This window comes from Choloepus didactylus, chromosome 4, assembly GCF_015220235.1.
Source record: "Choloepus didactylus isolate mChoDid1 chromosome 4, mChoDid1.pri, whole genome shotgun sequence".
NCBI classification, from domain to species: domain Eukaryota; kingdom Metazoa; phylum Chordata; class Mammalia; order Pilosa; family Megalonychidae; genus Choloepus; species Choloepus didactylus.
This window is the reverse complement of record NC_051310.1, coordinates 93,068,678-93,084,928: the sequence shown is the minus strand read 5'-3', so window position 1 is coordinate 93,084,928 and position 16,251 is coordinate 93,068,678. Positions and strand designations below refer to the sequence as shown.

General features: G+C 43.1%; 1 protein-coding gene across 1 annotated transcript in view; it reads right to left on the bottom strand.

Annotated features, from left to right (window-relative positions):
• The window catches only part of SEMA4B (semaphorin 4B), a 34,578-nt gene extending 32,665 nt beyond the window's left edge, over positions 1-1,913 (bottom strand). Inside the window, exon 1 of the mRNA XM_037833053.1 lies at positions 1,762-1,913. The gene's annotated coding sequence lies outside the window, so the exon portion shown is untranslated. The remainder of the gene's footprint in view (positions 1-1,761) is intronic.
• Positions 1,914-16,251: the final 14,338 nt, after the last annotated feature.

Here is a 16,251-nt window from a genome sequence, read left to right as displayed (position 1 = left end):
TTCATTCAACAAATACTTTTTGTGCACTTGATACCTGCTAAGTATAGTGGAAGTTGAAGACAGACTCAGTTCCTGCCTTCACAGAGCTTACAGTTCATCAAGATTCCTGAAACTTCTTCCCAAGGAACACCCATCCTTGTCCACATTTCTTTAGACACTTTCACACACTCATTCCTTTGTCTTCAGCAAAGTTAGTGGCCAGGACACTCATTATGCTATAGTGAAATACTCTTCTCTCGTCTTCTCTTCTCCAAGCTCCATGAAGGGCAGGGACCAGGTTTGTAACCCCCAGCCCCCAGCACAGAGTTTGGAACCAGCAGACGCCCAGTAAATGTTTACTAAATGAATAAATGCATTTTCTGCTCTAGCTTATTGTCTCCAATCGTTTCTAAATGATTCGTTCAGATGTTCTTCCTGGATCTTTTTTCCCCAGTGGCACCCACCTTCCTTTTATCCTTTCCAAGGGAAAAGACACCTCATCTACAGGGGGAGGACTGGAGCTGCACTTCCCTACATTAGGGCAGCCATAGTTTTCTGGATCACGCAGCTCCAGTCTCAGGGGCTTTCTTGGCTTCAGAAGAGATGGTATTTTAGAGAGCTGCTGAATGTATGGCTCCTGGGGATCTGTTTAGGGCGAACCTGTCAGGTACTGCCTTAAAGCAAGAGCCCCCAAGGCACAACAGGAAGAGATTCTTTCTGCTCTCCCCACAAGGCTCCAGCCTCCGCTCCCCATCCTTACCTCACCTGTCACCAGTGCCCCCATCATTAGTTCACTTGTCACCAACAGATTGAGCCCTGGTGTAAGCTCAGATTCCCTGAGCTTCAAGTAAGAATCATCACCAAAGGAAACAGCATGGTCTGCAATCAGGAGACTGGGTCCAAAGCCTGACCTTCCCACCAACTCACTGTGTCACCTGGGGAAGTGATTTAACCTTTCTGGGTCCAGTTTCCTCTTCCATGATAAAGAGGTGGGGGATGAGGAACAGGAGGAACCTGGTGATTTCTAAATCAATCTCTTCCCGTTTTAAAGCATTTATGGAAAAAATAAAATAAACTCTTTTTAATAGCACCCTTCTTTGTCTTTACGTCATTGGATCCTTACAAGAAACCCATGATTTTTCTGTCAAATGACATACACTACAGGTGAGGAAATGTGAGCAGAGGTTGATGACCTCCCCGAGGAGACCCAGGGCTCCTGGGTCTTTTTGCCAGACCAGAATGGCTCCGGAGAGACAACGGTAGCCTCCGCCTACCACACATCAAGCAGCACCCTCATTCCCAGGGGACCCCCACCTTCCTTACCCTTCTTGTCCCTACATCCATGTTGTGGCTTGGAGAGAAGAAAGAAGCCATGACAAAGGGCCTAACTCAAAGATCACTCGCACTACCATTCTGGGGAGGGGCCCAGGCCTTTCGCAAATTCCAAATGACTTACCCCCCACCCCGCCATCCCCCACCATACCCCCGAGGCCAAGATTCCTGCCTCTCAGTTCCGGGTCTGGGAGCAGGGGGTGGTGTAAGGCGCTGCTAGAAGGATTCGACGCAGAGGCCCCCGGTTGCTATGGGAACGTGGGCCCAGCCCCTTGCGCTGCCATGGCAACAGGCTCTCCCAGTGGCGGACGCCCTGTGCCCATCAGAGCGTGCAGGTGGCGCCCCTCTCGGGAGAGGGGCCGGCGGGAGGTGGGGCAAGCGGTTGCCTCAGCTGTAGCGGCCGCCTCCACCACCCCTCGGGCCTGGGCTCCGGCCCCGCCCGGCGCCTACCTGGCGTGCGTCACGGCCCGCACGCGGCCACCACCCACTCTGCTCCGCGGCGCAGCCCCACTTCCTGGAGTGTGCACAGACTCGGCCCGGTTGCGAGGCCGCGCCGGCGCCCTCCCTGGGGACTCGACTGTCCCCGCGAACACCCTCTGCCTGGCGCGGCGTCCCCGGAAATGTGGGGCCGCGGCCAAGCCCCGCCCCGCGCGTGTTTATGGGAATTGTCCCGAGGGCGCTCCCGGGCTCGCCCGCTGCTTAGTCGCCCCCCTCCTCTCGCCCCTGGGTGTTGACAGCGGCTCTGGAATTGCTGCCACCCCTGAGAGTTGGGAAGTGCCTCCTAGATCTCCGAGGTTCGACCTCACCTAACCTTAACTCCGCGGGGTGCAACCCCACTAGCTGGAGTCCAGCAGGCCCGGGTTGGTGTCCTACCACCTCACTGGGTGTGTGGCCTAGGGTGAGCTCCTTTACCTCTCTGAGCCTCGAGTTATTCATCTGCTAAGTGGGTATCAAAACAGTAAGGACCTCAGAGGACTGTGGTGAGAAATGCACTAATGCAGGCACACACCTGGCACACGGTCAGCTCCCAATAAATAATGCTAGTATTGTTTATAGTAGGAGGTAGCAGGCAAGAGAAAGGGCGGAGTGCAAAGCCGCCCTCCACGAAACCACCCACACCTCCACCAGCAGTGAAAGCTGCTCATCACGGCTCTTAACCTGCAATGGGCGGTGCTGTGAGAGTAAAACGAAGGAATCAGCAGGGAGGAGTGAAAGATATGGTTATAAATAACTTGCATTTATCCAGTGACCTTGGCCCGTCCCTCCAGCCCTTGCATCCTGTCTCTCCCGTCTTCCAGGAAAGCAACAGCAGCTTTCAGGGCAGTTCCTGAAACAACTAGTTCTGGGCGTGTAAGTGGCTGAACTGGCCAGAGCTGGCTGGTCAAGGGGCTGGAGGAACAAGAAGCCAAGTGTCTGGCCTGTTCCCTGGCCAGGCTGGGCCTAACTGCTCATTCTTTCCTCTGCGGCTCTACACAGAGCCGCGTCAGGAACTGCCAGACTCCCCCAACAGTGCTCTCCTATAAAAATAAAAAAAAAATCAAAAATTGATTATTTTATTTTCTACCTACAGAAGTTGTACATATTTATTGCAGAAAAATTGGAAAACACAGAAAACCACAATGAAAAACAATATTCCCATAATTTCACCCTACCCAGAGACCACCAGTGTTAAATATTTTTTGAACTTTTTTTTTTATTGAGATATAATTTACAGGTAGTAAAGTGCACAAAATTTAAACCAGTGTTAGTATTTTGGTAAATATCCTCCAGCCCTTTTCTCTGCATAGTTATACATTTATATATTTTACAAAAAAAAAAGTAGTATCATTCAGCACATATTCTGGTAACTTTTCCCTAGAATGATATATCAAAACATTTTTCCATAATATTAAAAATTCTTGCATACCTTCACTTATGATGTATTCTATCATATGAACGTAGCACACTTTTTTAACCAAGTCTCTACTATTGGACTTTCAAGTTGTTACTATTTCCTTCTTTCTACTAAATTTGGGTTTAGTTTGCTCTTTCTGTTCTAGTTTCTCTAGGTGTGAAGTTAGGTTATTGATTTGTGGTCTTTATTCTTTTCTAATATAGGCATTTTAGAGCTATAAATTTCCCTCTAAGTACTGCCTTTGCTGCATCCCGTAAGTTTTGGTATGTTGTGTTTTTTTTTCAATCATCTCAAGATATTTACTGATTTCCCTTGTGATTTCTTCTTTGAACCACTGGTTGTTTAATAGAGTGTTGCTTAATTTCCACATATTCGTAAATTTTTCCTTCTGGTCTTGATGTCTAGCTTTATTCCACTGTGGTCCAAGAAGATATTTTGTATGATTGAAATATTTTTTAACTTAGTAAAATTTTAGCTGTGACCTGTTTTAGTTTCCTCACTGCTAAAGCAAATATCATGCAATGAATTGGCTGAAACAATGGGGATTTACTGGCTGATGGTTATAAGGCTAGGAGAAGTCCAAATCAAAGCATCATCAAGGCAATGCTTTCTCCCAGAAGACTGGTGTTCCGGGGCTGGCTGCTGGTGTCCTTGGTTCTTGGCTTTTCTGTCACATGGCAATGCACATGACAGCCTCTCTTGGCTTCTCCTTTCTCTTCCCAGGTTCCATTGACTTCCAGCTTCTGGCTGCTCCCTCTGGCTTTTCCTTCTGTCTGACTTGCATTCTCCTTATAAAGGACTCCAGTAACCCAGACTAAAATCAAACCTGATTAATTTGGGCCACACCTTGACTGAAGTAACATCTTGAAGAAATCTTATTTACAATGGGTCCACACCCACGGGAATGGATTAAGTTTAAGAACATGTTTTTCTGGGTACATAGCTCCGAACCACCACACGGCCTACTATGTGGTCTATCCTGGGAAATGTTCCACGTGCGCTTGGGAAGAATGTGTAATGTATTCTGCTGTTTTGGGGGTGGAGTGTTCTATACATGTACATTAGGTCTAATTGGTTAATAGTGGTGTTCAAGTCCTCTATTTCCTTATTGATCTTCTGTTTATATATTGTATAAATTATGGAAGTGTATATTTGAAGTCTCCAACTATTACTGTAGAACTATCTACTTCTCCCTTCAATTTTGTCAATTTTTGCTTTGGATATTTTGGGGCTCTGTTGTGAGGTACATATATGTTTATAATCATTATATCTTCTTGCAGGATTGAATCTTTTATCAATATATAATATCCTTCTTTGTCTCTTGTAATCTTTTTTGCCTTAAAGTCAATTTTGTCTGACAATAATGTAACAAATCTGGCTCTTTTGGTAACTGTTTTGCATGGAATATGTTTTCTCACTGTTGTACTTTCAACCTCTTTGTGTCTTTCTACCTAAAGTGATTCTCTTGTAAAAGGCATATAGATGGATCATGCTTTTTAATCCAATCTGCCAATCTTTGCCTTTTAATAGAGCAGTTTAATCTACTGATATTTATGTTAGTAACTGAAAAGGAAGAATTTACTTCTGCCACTTAGCTATTTTTTTTCTGTAAGTCTTGCATTTTTAGCTCCTCAATTACTTCATTATTATCTCTGTTTTTGCATTTAATTTTTTTTTTGCCATGTACCATTTTGATTCCCTTCTTTGCTTTTCTCTATTTTACTTACTTTCTAGTGCTTACCTTTGTAATTACAATGAATATCTTAAACTAATAATAACCTACTTTTACTAGTACCAAACTAGTTTCATTAGTATACAAACTCTTACTCCTAAAAACTCCCGTCCCTCCCCATTTATATTATTTTCTCGGATTACATCTTTATACTTTGTATACCCATTAACACAGATTTAAAATGTTATTTTACACATTTGACTGCTAAGTCATATGGAGGAAAACAGCAGTTACAAACCAAAAGTACAATAATAGAGGATTTTATCTTTATCTGTGTAGTTACCTTTAACAATGTTTATTTCTTCTTATGGTTTTGAGTTACTGTCTAGTGTCCTTCTAGTCCCTCAAGGACTCTTTTTAACATTTCTTGTAGGTCTTTTGGTAAAGAACTCTTTCAGTTTTTATTTACCTGTTAATGTCTTAGTTTCTCCTGCATTTTTGAAGGATAATTTTGCTGGATATAGGACTCTTGGTTGACATTTTATTTTTTCTGTAAGGACTTTAAGTATGCCATGCCACAGGACTTCTGGCCCCCATGGTTTCTGATGAGAAATCCACTGTTAATTCTATTGGGGATCCCTTGAAAGTGACAAGTTACTTCTGTCTTGCTGCTTTCAAAATCTTCTCTTTGTCATTGGTGTTCTAGTTTGCTAACGCTGCGGAATGCAAAACACCAGAGATAGATTGGCTTTTATAAAAAGGGGGTTTATTTGGCTACACTGTTACAGTCTTAAGGCCATAAAGTGTCCAAGGTAACACATCGTAATCAGGTACCTTCACTGGAGGATGGCCAATGGCGTCCAGAAAACCTCTGTTAGCTGGGAAGGCACGTGGCTGGCATCTGCTCCAAAGTTCTGGTTTCAAAATGGCTTTCTCCCAGGATGTTCCTCTCTAGCAAGCTTGCTCCTCTTCAAAACGTCACTCACAGCTGCACTGAGTTCCTTCTCTTTGAGTCAGCTCATTTATATGGCTCCACTGATCAAGACCCACCTGAATGGGTGGGGCCATGCCTCCATGGGAATATCTCATCAGAGTCATCACCCACAGCTGGGTGGGGCACATTCCAAGCAAATCTAATCAGCATCAAAACACCTGCCCCACAAGACTACAAAGATAATGGCGTTTGGGGGACACAATACATTCAAACTGGCACAATTGGATTTTGACAATTTTATTATACTGTGTCTTAGTGTAGATCTCTTAGGATGTATTGTACTTGCAGTTTGCTGAATTCCTGGATGTGTATATTCATGTCTTTTGTCAGATTGGGAAAGTTTTCTGCCATAATTTCTTCAAATACTTTTTCTGCCCCTTTCTCTTTTGTCCTTCTGGGACTCCAGAAGTTGGATATGTTTGATGGTATTCCACTGATCTCTCAGGCTTTGTTCATTTTCTTTATTATTTTTTCTTTCTCCTCTCCACACTGGATAATTTCAATTGTCTTGTCTTCGAGTTCACTGATCCTTTATTCTGCCTGTTCAAATCTGCTGTTGAATTCATATAATTAGTTTTTCCATTTCAATTAATGAACTTTGCTCTCCAAAGTTCCTGTTTGGTGCCTTTTTATTATTCCCATTTCTTTATTTTGTTCAGACAATGTTTTCCTAATTTCCTTTAATTCTGTCTATGGATTCCTGTAGCTTTATTCAACATATTTAAGATGATTGATTTAAAGTCTTTGACTAATAGTTCCAAAATATGAGTTTTCTCAGGGATGGTTTCTGGAAAATTCTTTTTTTTTTTTCCTATTAATGGCCCATACTTTCGTTTCCCTGTGTATTTCATAATGTTCTTGTTGAGAACTGGGCATTCTGAGTAGTATGTTATTATCATTCTGAGAATCTAGTTCTCCCACTCCTTTGGCATTGCTATGTTTTTGCTGTTTGTTTGTTTGTTTGTTTGTTTTAGGACTAGAGCCATCAATTTGTGACTTTTACAAACTATTTTTGTTCCCAAATGGGGAATGGAAAGAGACAGGAGAGAAAAAATGTTCTGCCTATTTAAGATTCCTCTGAGGAGGGTATGAATAAAGGCCACCCTCAGAGCTGGCCCTCCAGTGATCTGAAGTAGCTGATCAAAAGCAAAAAAAAAAATGATCAGCATTTGGACCACACACCCCTAAATTTTGGAGGTCTAGGTTTTTATAGCCTACCTTGGCATCAGTGAGCTGCACCAGGAGCCTGGGCGGTAGCCCCTACTGCTGAGTACTGTGGAGTTGGGGGATGGGAGATGGTACCTGATGCATGAGGGTGAAATTCACCGATGTATATATATATATATATATATATATATATATAAAATTTTTACCAGTTTCTTCCTCCAGCTTTTCCCTGGATGCTGCACAGTGATCCACTAGACTCCAGAATTCAAAATAGCTGATTCAGACAGGTTCTGCCAGTTTAATAGTTATCTTGGTGGATGGACTGATTCTGGAACTTCCTCTGCAATCCTCTAATAGTTCATTCCTTTTTATTGTTGAGCAATACTTATTGTATGACTATTGATTTGTTGATGGACATTTTGTTATTCCCAGTTTGGGGAGTTTGGGATTACTCTGAATAAAACTGCTCTCCACTGTTGTTTTAATTTGCATTTCCCTGATTTCTAATACATCTTAACATCTCCTCACATATCTACTATAACTTTTAAATTTCCCCTTCTGTAACTTATTCATATTCTTTGCCCATTTTTTCCCCATTTGGGTCCCATCTTTTTCTTATTTATTTGTAGAATGTATGTTCTGAATCCCTTGTCAGCTTTAGGCATTGCAAATATATTCTCTCAATCTTATTATGTCTCTGTTAACTTTGTCAATGCATCCATTCTTGGGCAGAAATATTTAATTCTGATTAATCAAACTGATCAACTTTTTGCCTTATGGTTTGTGCTTTTGAAATTTTATTTAAGTCCATCCCTGACCCAATGTCACAAAGACATTCTTCAACATTTTACATCAATAACTTCATAGTTTTCTTCAAAGTTTTCTGGACACATTTAGGTCTTTAATCTTACGCAATCCACCTTTTCTTGTGATAAGGTTGGAATTTGGTTTTATTTTTTTCCCATAAAGTGAACCACTTTTTTTCCAAAAAAATTTTTTGGAAAAAAACATTTGGTTCTGAAATTTGAGCATGGATCAAAATCACCCTACAAGGCTTGTTAACGCACAGATTGCTGGGCCCCAAACCAGTTTCTGGTTCAGCAGTTCTGGGGCGGGCCTGACAATTTGCATTTCTAACACAATGCAAATTCTCAATGCAAAGGACCACACTTGGAGAACATCTGCCATATGCTAAAAATCTTTAACCTCACTGATTTTTTTCTGTACCCCACTGATAATGTACTTCCTCACTTCTGACCCATGCTTACCCAGGAAAGGTAAGATCCCTTACCTTCCCCGGATCTCCCTGGACCTGGGGTTCTGTCCACACATTTTAAGATCACATCCCCCAGTGTCCCTCTGGATCCATCACACCTTCATTCTCTTTTGAAAACCCTGAGTTCCACCCACCTCCTGGACACTCTTCTATGGTTACCGGAGTGTTTGGCATGTGCCCTCCAGGAATTCTTTCCGCCTACAGTCCTGTCATTGTCCTGGGTTGACTTCAGCATCCATGTGGATAGTATGTGCAGGTTCTGGTCTCTCAGATCTCCAATGACTTCCTCCAACCCACCTCAGCCCCACCCACATTTTAGCACTAGAAACAGCTCTGTCTCCCATACCTCTAATTCAGGCACTGCTCTCTCTGACCACAGTCTCCTTTCTTTGCAGTTTCCTCATTTACAATCTCCCTCTGACCCTCCTTGCACTGCACCAACATCTCCAGGTCACTGACCGTTCCACCTTCTCTGATCCGTTAGCCTTTCCCTTTCCTCATTCTCTCATTACCCACCTTAGATTCCATGACTCATCATTTCAACAATCTTAGTCCTCAATTTCCTAAACTCTCTTGCTGTATTTTCATTTTTCAGCAAAAGCTCTTTATGAGCTCTGTGATTCACCTTCTCTGTACCTGTTCCTGAGTAGGGGCTGGGAAGAGTCACTCAGGGAAGAAGGTTCCATGCAAAACCATGTCCCAGCTTCAGAAGGACCCTGAACACCACCTGGCTGTCCTCATTTCCTGGTCCCCTCTCTCTACATTTTGAAACACAACCTAGGAGCAAGCAGAAGCCAACCACATGCCTTCCCAGCTAACAGAGCTTTTCCGGATGCCATTGGCCTTTCTCCAGTGAAGGTAACCTTTGTTAATGGACACTTTATGGCCTTAAGACTATAACCTTGTAACCAAATAAACCCCGTTTTATAAAAGCCAATCCATTCCTGGTGTTTTGCGTTCTGACAGCATTAGCAAACTAGAACATCTCTCAAATTTGAGCATGGATCAAACTCACCTACAAGGCTTGTTAATGCACAGATTGCTGGGCCCCAACTCAGTTTCTGGTTTAGCCTTGTTTAAGCCTTGCTCCTTCTCCCCAAGCTTCCAACCACCTCCCTTTACTTCACACAGTAAATAGAGCCATCGGATGGATTTTCCTTTATCATTTTCCTACCTGCATTGAAAGAGACCCAGTCTAGTTCATGGAAAGGGTGGTGGTGGTATTGATATATGTGCTTTATATCCACTTCCTCTTGACTTGTTTATTCCTAAAAGCTTTTTAAACAAGCTCAAGTCTCTCCCATTTAAAAAGAAATAAAATTTAAATGTCTTTGGCTCCATTTTCTGCTTCTCTCACTGTCTTGGGTGGATATCCTTTGCCAGAATTTCTTTCTCAACTTCTCAACAGTCTTATCATGTGCAAGTGCTTTGTCTCCATTTCAGTAATTTGGATCACATTCCTTGTGTTCGGGATTCTCCTGGTAAGAGGTCCTAAGTACTCTGGCGAGGCATGTCTCATGCAACTGAGCATCTGAGGACATTAGGAGAACCGTTGCCCTCATGGTGTGAGTTCTGTGTCCCAGCTGCTTCTGCCACCTGTGGCCTAGCAGCAGGTTAAAGGGATTCCTAGGCTTTTTCTGAATGCTGTTCTGTAGGTTTCTCTCAGCTACTGTGAGTAGAGAAAATGTAGGCTGTGGACAGAAGAGACCACAATCTTGTCAATATAATCCATTTACTGTGTAATGACATGACTTGGTTTCCCCTAGAGTTGGTGGCATTCGAAGAATTGGATATGGACAGTAAGGATCATTGGATGGCCACAACTATCAGTTATCATTGCTATATTAATCCAGTTTCTTCCACCTAACCATTTCCCCGTTCTCTTAGTTGTACACTAAGTTGTCTCCGTAGTTTTCATTTATAATAAAATTAAATAAACTTTAAGCCCTGGTTAAAAAAAAAAAATTAACATACATGCACACAATCATGCGTTTGCACACACACACGCACACACATATCCCTTGACTTCCCTATCCTGCTGCAAGCTGCTTCCTACCCAGGGCTCTCGCCTGGAATGCTCTCTTCCAGTTTCAAGCTTCCACTAGATTGATAACTCCTAGTTAGACGCTTAGTACTGCTGCTCAAACTTTAATGTGTATACATTACATGTTTATGTGTAATCATTAAAATGCAGATTTAGATGCAGCAGATGTTGGGTGGTGCCTAAGATTCTGCATTTCCACAGCTTCTACCTGATGCAGGCGCTGTTCTCCATCTTTGAGTAGTAAAGTTTTAGATTCCAGCTCAAATATCTCCTCTGGAAGGCTTCCCTGACTTTCCTAAATTAAATCCCTTATTGTGATAGATTATCTGTGTGTGCTGCCTCGGCATCCATCTTACTTTGGCTGAGCCACTTGCCTTGACACTGACTTTTAGCTTAGTTAATAAGCATCTTTCCAGCCCTGGAGCAGAAGCTGCCCCAGAGCCCAAACCAGCCATGTCACCACCCATGTAACGGAGCACTAACAAATATAATTATAGTTACTGAATCCTTATCTAAAATGCTTTCTCCCTTTCTGATATATTGTAATGTAGCCAGAAGCAAATATCTGTAACTGTTGTAACTCACCCAAATGTAACCCCAGATGGTGATGCTGTGTTTTGAAATTGTATAATCTTTACCCCATAACTGGACAGCTCATGACTGGCCCCACTTGTATCCCCTTATCTTGTTTTGCAACACTGAAGTCAGGTGCCCTTGCTCGTAGCCCCCGAAGTCTGGTGCTCCGGTGCGTAGCCCCCTGAAGTTGGGTGTCTTGTTCATAGACTGCTGAAGTTTGATGTCCTTGCACTTGGCCTGGAAGTCTGGTGCTCCTGCGTGTAACCCTCTTAATGATTAACAATGAAGTAATAAAGTCAGCCCAGAATCGACTACCTTGCTCATTATCCTACTCCTGCCTGCCTTTGTTCAAACGCTATAAAACACTGAAAGTTTCTCCAGTTTGGGGAGACAGATTCATGGCTCATAGGCCTTCTGATCTCCTTGCTTTGTGCTTAGTAATAAACACTTTCTCTTCTCAGAATCTGGTGTCTACCGATTGACTCTGCGTGCATTGGGCGAGGACTCCCTTTTGAGCTGTAACACCCACTCCACCCACACTTCACCCAAAACCCACAGCTTTAAGCTAACCAATCCTTGACTAACTTCCACCCCAGGACCACTATAAAATCACAAGCCATGGGTCCCTCCCATTCTGCTTGTGTGCTCCCCGCCTGCTGGTCAAGCCCCCCAAGCAAATTGTGCTTCCCGGCTTCCCCTCATGGCACCCCCCTCTCTTTGGGATCTGGTAATAACAAACTCTTATTTTATGCATAATGGTCTGGTTTCCCATTGTGTGAACCCAACCTTCATCCAGACCCAAATTAAAAATCCAACACAACTATTTAAAAACACTCCTTGGGGGGCCCTGCTCAACTCTCCTTTGCAGCACTTGCCCCTGTTGTAATTTTACATTTTTGCTTATAATTATTTCATCGTGTTCTGCTCCCCCATCATGTTCTGCACCTACTATTTACACAGTGCCTGGCAAATAGTAGGTGCCCTATAAGCATTTGTTGAATGAAGGAAGGAAGGAATTACTGGATCAGTCAAAGTAGTCAGTTCCCCTCCCGCATGGTAGGTGCACCCTGCTCTCCATGGTCTCCTTTTAGACCCTCCCCTCCTCTTGGTCCTTCCATCCGGCTGCCCAGGGGCCTCCTGCCCTAGAGGCAGGGGCTCTGAGAAAACAACGCCAGAGTTATCTGTTTATAAATATCTTTTGGCTGCCTCCGGGCACAAGATATCTCTCTAGCTAACCAGCAGGTTAAAACGGGCAAAATAAATCTTCCTAGTTCCTTGAAAATGGAAAAGGGACCTTTTTTTTTTCTTTTGTTCAGGGTTGTGTGGAAGGACTTAAATCATTTACAGAAAGCTGAGAATCTCCTTCTGGCCATCCCCAAAAGCAACACTTGAGATGCTCTGCAAAAGGTCAGATGTTTCCAGAATCTCAACAGCAAGCCTGTGTCTGTTTAAATGGAAAGACAACGAGTTCTGGGCACCCAGCCAGCCCTCGTGGGCAGTTCTTGCCTGGTTCTGCAGGCACGCGGCCAGATGCCCGGCCATAGCGCTCCCCCTCCCTCACTTTCCCGATGGCCAAGGAGCAGGCCTGACTTCTCGGAATCCCAGCCTAGCGTTCCAGTGGCCCAAGGGAGGCTGGCATCCCAACAAACAGGGTACACACCCCAACTGCTTGGGCTTGTGGATGCACCAGCAATGGACATGGGGAACGGGGTGGAGTGGGGTGGGGGGACATTGACTACTTTCAGCTGGAAGGGACTGGATTCCAACCCTGTCATTCTCAAGAAGAGGCACAGAGAGGGGGAACTCTGCTCTAGTACAGAAAATCCTGGATCCAAAATTAGGAAATCTGAGTGTCAAATCCAGCCCTGGCACTATAAGGGGTGGGACTTGGGTACTCTGGGATCTCTTCTGGGCTTTTGTAGCCATCCATGAAAAGTGGGTACAAATACCCCACCCTAGGTGGCTTGCCCAAGGTCTCACGCAGCACAAACCAAGGTTACCTGATTTCTAGTCTCATGCCCAGACCCCTCTGTGAGCAGACAGATAAGTGCTTATTGTATAGCCCTGATAGATAGGACAGTAAAAAGTAGCAGAGGACATATTTAAACAACCTCGGTCCTTTATTACTCAATTAATCATATTTTTTTGTAGAAAAATTAGAGAATTCTGGTAAGCACCAAGAAAACAAATTCAAATTCCCATCCCCCCAGAGTAATAAACTGCTAATATGCTGGTGTTTATCCTGTCATATTTTCAGTGTATATAAAGTATATACTTACATAGCTTTTTCAACAATGAGATCATAGGATGTGTATGCTTTTACATATATATTGCTCTTTTCTATTTAAAATTTCAATAGACAATTTATACCCTTTCATGTCTAGATATAGATGGATAAATAAAACACCTGGGTTTGCTTAACTGCCTGTGGTTGGACTTTTGGGCTTTCAATTTTTCATTATTATAAGCAATAAAAACTCATTTTTATTCACTTGTTCTGTTATTTTCTTAGGATGAATTCCTGTCGGTGGAATGTTAGAACAAAGGGTATGTACATTTTTAAGGTTTTCGATACATACTGCCAGATTGCTCTCTAGAAAGTTTGTGAAGATTATTTCTTAAAACAACATATTCATAATTGAAGACTGGCCCTTCCTTACCTGGAAAGCTGTTCTCCTCCACTCAGCTTTGGAAGACAAAGGGTGGAGAGGAGGAGGGCCAGGGTCTGCTGAACAGATCCCCTGCTCACCCCCAGCTGCATCTCACCGGGCAGCTATTGCTTGGCCATTGATATGCCCCCATCCTTCACCCCTCATCACACCCAGGGCTATAGCAGATAAGAGAAACTGGACCAGAAATTGCCCTAGAAAATTCTAATAGATCGACAGGGACATTTCTTTGGGTATTTCTTTGTACACTCCAACTTCCACCCCTCCAAACAACTACCCTCAAGCAGTTTTTATTTCCTAGCTAGATATTACTATTTTTGTATTTTTGTATTCCTATTCATTATTTTTATAAGTTACTGCTTATAAATAATTGTAATTAAATAATTTTAATTATTATTATTACAGTATCTTATTTAATTCCCACATCCACCCAAGAAGTAGGTACTAATATAACCTCATTTTACAGTTGGGGAAACTGAACCTTGTGGAGCACAGTTGATAAATAACCTTGTTGGGCTTTTAAAACAATTGGTTTTAAAAGCCAATTTAAAAACATTATTGTAAAACTATTATGAATATCAATGTATACAAAAAGGCCTGGAAGGATACCCATTAAATTCACTCCCCTCTGAGAGGAAAGTGGTTTGGGTTGGTGTTCTGGTTTGCTAATGCTGCCATTACGCAAAATACCAGAAATGGATTGGCTTTTTAAAGGGGGTTTATTCGGTTACACAGTTACAGTCTTAAGGTCATAAAGTGGCCAAGGTAAGGCATCAATGACAGGATACCTTCACTGGACGATGGCCAATGGTGTCCGGAAAACCATGTGCTGGGAAGGCACGTGGCTGGCATCTACTTGCTCCCAGGTTGCGTTTCGAAACGGCATCCTCCAAAGTGTCTCTCTAGAAAGCTGTGGCTATATTGAGCTCCTTCTGTCTGAGCTTTTATAGGGCTCTGGTAAACTAATCAAGACCCACGCTGAGACTTGGGTGGGGCCACACCTCCATGGAAATAATCTAATCAAAGGTATCACCCACAGTTGGGTGGGTCACATCTCCATGAAAACAACCTAATCCAAAGATTCCAACCTGATCAACACTAATACATCTGCCCCCCACAAGATTGCACTGAAGAACATGGCGTTTTGGGGGACATAATACATCCAAACCAGCATGGGTGGGATGGTGGATTTTACGCGGGCCCACCAATATTTTCAGCTCTGTTTTCTTAATGAGTACATTAGAGGATTACACTTCCATTCGCTCTCAAAGTTAGGTGTAGCCATATGACCTGCTTTGGCCAGTGAAATGTGGGAAAAAGTGCCATGCGGTCCTCCTGGGGAGAGCCTTTGAAAGCCAGTGTGTGGGTCTCACACCTCCTCTTCTGGGGTGAATCCTGAACCCTCCTGTTGAGATGCAGACATCCTTATATAGTGGTGCTTCCATCACCTGACTGCCTACAATGAGCTAAGCCCCTGCTGAGCTATGTTAGGAAGGGAGCATGAGCAAAAAATAAAACTTAGTGGTTTTAAGCCCCTGGGATTTTTAGGAATGCTTGTTATCACAGCAGGACCTGGCTTGTTCTGACCTGACTGATAAAGGTGGCAATGAGAGAGTTTTATCTATTATTCCGTTTTCTTGTTTTTTAATCCTTTTACGATGGGAATATATCCATTTATAATTTTTGCTTTTTTAATTTTTAAAATAAAAGTAATGCCCATTCACACAAATGCAAGCATTATATATATGTATATATACTGCTATGCAATTTTCCTCTTACTCTTAAAACTGACAGTTTTCTATGTCACTCTGCATAGATCTATGTCATTCTTTTTAACAGCTGCACAATAGTCTATTTTCTGGATATACCATAATGTATTATAACAGACCACTGTTGACAGACGTGTAGGCTGTTTCCAGTTATTCACAAAACACATGCTCTAAGCTACAGCTAGACTATTGATACATGTATGGGAAAAGCAGCATTGTTATTTATTTCCCCCTTTTTGGTTCATATCTGGTAGTTTATAGCCTGATCTTACAGCCCCCTGTGGATGGCTGAATAAACCACACATGCCCGCTCCCCGCCCAGGATATACGGGTGAGGAGGCTTGTGAGTGTTTGCGTGTGTGAACACGTGAAGGCTGGGAGCCGGGCCCCGGAAGAGAGGGCCTGGGAGCACGTAGGGCACATGGGACTCCGGGTTGGGCTGAGCCTGACTCACGGGTTCAGGAGGATATGTTAACAGCTTGGAAACTCCAGACCTCTGAATTAGCTCTGACTCACTGGTAATCATCCATAAACAAGGCTTTTCACTTCTCAGTTTCCTTCTAGCACCACACAATCTTCGGGAAGGGCCGTGACGTTAATCATTAGGATCCTGAGAAAGAGGAGACTTGTTCAAAGAGGGTGCCAAGAGGATTATAAGTTTTGGCTTGATTCATTGGAAGACATTGAATTAGTGACCTTGATTCTTTGAGTGCCCCCAAGTAGAGGGCTGACACAGAGTCCCCCAGAGCGATTTGACAGAAGACATAGGTCACACACATGTATTAGGATCTCTTACCACTCCTTTATTTCTAGTCAGTGGGTTTTTTCCAGTTCCTTTTGAAAATGAAAAATGGCTTCATTATTTTTTTTCTGACTATA